The following is a 4,502-nucleotide window of genomic DNA, read 5'->3' on the forward strand; positions in this document are numbered from 1 at the left end:
ATGATATTAAATTAATTTATTATAATTATATTATAAGATATTTATATGATAAATAAATTAGTACAAAGACAAATGTATAGTAAATAAAATATACAAGTGTATGGATAAAAAGACACACATTTGTAAAACATGTATTAGATATTAAATAGATATTTATTATATTATAAAAGATATTTATTAATTAAATAATTATATTATAAGATTTTATTTGATAAATATATTAAATAATGACAAATGTATGGTTATAAATGAATACAAATGTACTAATAATATACACATGAATAAATAAATAATACTTATTATTTAAGTATAAATACATATGTGTGTATATATATATATATATGAAAAAGAAAGAAAAAAAAAAGATAGAAAGGAAGAAAACAAAGCAAACGAAACAGAGAGCAGGGGAAGGAAAGAGAGAAAAAAAGAAAAGAAAGAAGAAAAGGGGAAAATTGAAGGTGTGATGCTTGGAAGTTTAATAGGTAAGTCAATTTAGCCATTTTTACTTAATTTTGATGTTTTAGAAGCTTTGGAACAAGATTTTGATAAAATTAAGTCGATATTTTGAAAGTTAATAGATTTCTAAATAATGTTCATGTTGAGTAAAATGATGAAATAAGGGTTTAATTGATATAAATTCAAGTTAGAAATAAAATAAGGATTGAATTGTAAAGTAATTCATAAGTTTTATGTTGAAGGGCTAATTTTTAAAGTTATTATGGATGAGTGCTGGAAGCATATGATGAATAAACATAGAATTGAAGCTTTAATTTTGATATATGATAATTTTATCAAGTAAAATTAATGGAAATTGATTTTAGGACCTAATTGTGAAAATATTTGAAATTAAAGACTAGTGCTGAAATTATGATTTCCAAAAGTTGTAAAGTAGTTTAAAGTGATATAATAAAGTGTTAATTGAGAAAAATCAGCTCAATTGAGAGGCTAATTGAGTAGGGACGAAATTGTTATTTATTAAAGCTTAAGGGAAAAAAATGGTAATAAACAACTTGCACTAAAACAATATTGGACAGCAGCAGTAGAGTATATTTGAAAAAGCACCATAAATAGTAGAAATCGAATTAGAAGATGAAAAAAATATGAAATTAAGGATTATTGAGTCTAGTTTCTCATAGAAGAAACGGTGTAAGCAATGGATTTGTAAATCATGAGATATAATGAATTTTTTGAGACAAAGTCAGAATAAATTCGGGTTCCCCTGTTCTGACTTTGGAAAATCATAAAAAATTGGATAGAAATAGTTATGGGCTTAAATTTATATGTTTAGAATCCTGAATGAGTTTATTTTCAAGAAAAATAAATGGGAATATCATTCGATTCTGTACAAGGAGATAATTAATTTTTAGTGAAGAAGGGTCAGAACTGTCAGACAGCAGATAATAGGTAACTTTAAAGAATAAACTGTACTTATTGGCTAAACTAAAAATTCTGAAAATTTTATGGTAAAAATATATATGAGTCTAGTTTCATATAAAATTTTCGTATCTTAATTTTGAGTTCTATAGCTCCAGATATAAATGATTTAGTAACTATGACACAGATGGACAGCTTGAATATTCATAAAAGTAAATAATAAAAATTACAGATGATGTTACTTACAAGTGTGTTATATACATTAAGGATGTGGAATGGAGAGGAGGAGGAGGAAAATATATATGAATATCCAGCTAGCATGGCTAATTTGCATGTTTTAGGCTTAAGGACTAAATTGAATAAAATAAAACTTTAGGGGTAATTTTGTAAAAATGTCAAAAACGACCAAATTGAAGGGAATGAATTGTTTTATTATCCAAATTAATAAATTGAATGAAATTTTCAATTTAAGATCAAGTGAAAATGGGGAAAATGGTAAATTACCAAAATACCCCTGAATCTTGATATTTCTGCAATTTCGCTAGGTAAGTTCGTGTAACTTGAATTATATTCTTAAATGCTTGAAATGTATGTTTTGATATGAATATGATTTGAATGTTTATTATATGAAAATTGATAAAACATTGATATATTTGATAAAAAAGGGAAGAAATCCGGTTGAATGAAAGGAAAATTCGATGGATCTCGAAAAGGAATTGACGGTAAAAGGATCTAGCCGGACGGGTGATCCTATCCTGATATAGCCCTCCGAAGAATATGTGGAAAATGGATTTAGCCGGACGGGTAATCCGAACTAGGTTCAATTTAGCTTGGTGGTAATTCGGATCCAAGCTTATTAGAGTAATTGTCGCTTGGATTTAGCTGGACTAGTAATCCCGATAATACTCTATGAGTTTATATTACATGGGATTTAGCCTGGACTGGTAATCCCACTGTAAGGATGTGGTTCGCGGGAGTGTGCTCTCTGATATGAAATGTGTAAGACCATAGTTAAAAGATACCATGGCAACCTGATATGAAATGTGTAAGACCATGGTTGAAAGATACCATGGCAACATGATATGAAATGTGTAGGACCATGGTTGAAAGATACCATGGCAACATGATAGAAAATGAATAAGACCATGGTTGAAAGAGATACCATGGCAACATGACTGGAAAATGAATAAGAACATGGTTGAAAGATACCATGGCAACATGACAGAAAATGAGTAAGACCATAGTTGAAAGACACTATGGCATCATGTCAAAGATAAATAAGACCGTGGATGGGAGATGCTATGACATCTATTGAACAATTGATATTCGTGTAATATAACGGATGACGAATGGTTATATGAAATGGTTGTGTGAAATGCTTACAAGAACTGGTCATATGGAAATATATGTACAAAATAGTTGTATGAAATAATTATAAAGATAGATAAGCGAAATAAGAATAAGTACATGGAATATAATTTATGTTAAGTTTGATATAAACTTTACCGGAATAAATATACATAAAATATATGGAAATGATGGAGCATGAAATATTGATATAATGAAATGATTGATAGATATACTTATGAAAAAAAAAAGGGTAAGAGAATGATATGTTTCATGACATGTACATATATGATTGTCTTTGATATGTTGATACAAGGAAATTATGTAAGTAAAGACAATTATTGAACTCAAGTGTGACATGTCGAGAAAATAAATATATCAATGTTGAATTTATATGAAATATGTGCAAGTATACTAACAATGATGTTGTTTGACGCTTAGACAAGTACCAAGCTATTGATTGAATGGTAACATGTTTAATTATAAGAAGTATTGAAATGGTAAGTACTTAGATGAATATAAAATTTAAGATTTTGCAAATTTTTTTTATAATCCTGATTTAATTCCAGTTGATTTCTAGTGTATGTTTGGGGCTTCGAGGGCCCAATAGAGAAACGTTATGATTATTTTTAAAATCTAAATAATAAATGACTCAGAATTATCTGAAAATGTTCAGTAAACTCTGGTAATGCCTCGTACCTATTCCGGTAATGGATACGGGTAGGGGGTGTTACAGGTGTAATGGCCTAAATTCAAGGTTATTGGAACAATGGTTTCGTAACCATACATCCGATTTAAAGAGAAATTTATTTCAATATTTTTGCTTGAAAATTGATATGATAGGAAAATTTTATTGATTTAGTGATTAGTTAGAAAAAGAAATTATTGAAGAAATTGGGTAAAATAAGGTATCGGGACCTCTATCTCGTAAAACCGAGTCGAAAATAATTTTATAAATATTTATGAGATGTTATTAATGTGGTATTAAAATTTCGTTAGGAAATTTTAATGTTTGGGTAGTCAATTAAATGAAAAGGACTAAATTGTAATAGGTGTAAAAGTTGCTAGAGTGATTAAATAGCTTAAGAGTCTAATGAGAAAGGATTTAAAAGGCAATTAGACCCAAAAGTTATTTGGGCTGGACGACAAGGGTATGAAATCGTGAGAAAAATTGATAAATTAAGGGTAAAATTGGAATATTGCAAAATTAACTAAATAAAACTAGGACTAAATAGGAAATATCTAGATTTCTCTTCATTTCTCTTCAATTCCAGCAGCTAAAAACGCCATAGGAGGGTTCTCTAAGCTGGTATTTCATAAGTTTTGCACCAAATCCAGAAGATTCAAATACGAAGCTAGATCGAGGAAAGGAAAAAGTTCGGGATTAGTAGATTTTTACTGTTTACAAACAAGTATCAAGGTAAGTTCGTGTAACTTGAATTATATTCTTAAATGCTTGAAATGCATGTTTTTGATATGAATATGATTTGAATGTTCATTATATGAAAATTTATGAAACATTGATATATTTGATAAAAGGGGCTATATTGAATATAAAAAAAAAAATTAATTCGTAAACTCTGGTAATGCCTCGTACCTTATTCCGGCAATGAATACGGGTAGGGGTATTACAACAGGTAACATCTAAAATCTTTAACAATTTTGCAAAATAGTCCCTGGGCTAGCTAGACCTAGTTGCAACGATATAAAAAACATAGAAATCATTAAAAACGGAACAAAAACGAACTTACAATTGAGCTAGAAAGCTTGACCAAATAGAA

General features: G+C 28.6%; 1 long non-coding RNA gene across 1 annotated transcript; it reads left to right on the forward strand.

Annotated features, from left to right (window-relative positions):
* The first annotated feature begins 345 nt into the window (after positions 1–345).
* LOC128291469 (uncharacterized) lies at positions 346–4,259 on the forward strand. The gene is made up of 2 exons (XR_008281260.1): positions 346–482; positions 3,999–4,259. It is a non-coding gene; the product is annotated as an uncharacterized LOC128291469 (long non-coding RNA).
* The last annotated feature ends 243 nt before the right edge of the window (positions 4,260–4,502 follow it).

This window comes from Gossypium arboreum, chromosome 4 (assembly GCF_025698485.1).
Source record: "Gossypium arboreum isolate Shixiya-1 chromosome 4, ASM2569848v2, whole genome shotgun sequence".
Taxonomy (NCBI): domain Eukaryota; kingdom Viridiplantae; phylum Streptophyta; class Magnoliopsida; order Malvales; family Malvaceae; genus Gossypium; species Gossypium arboreum.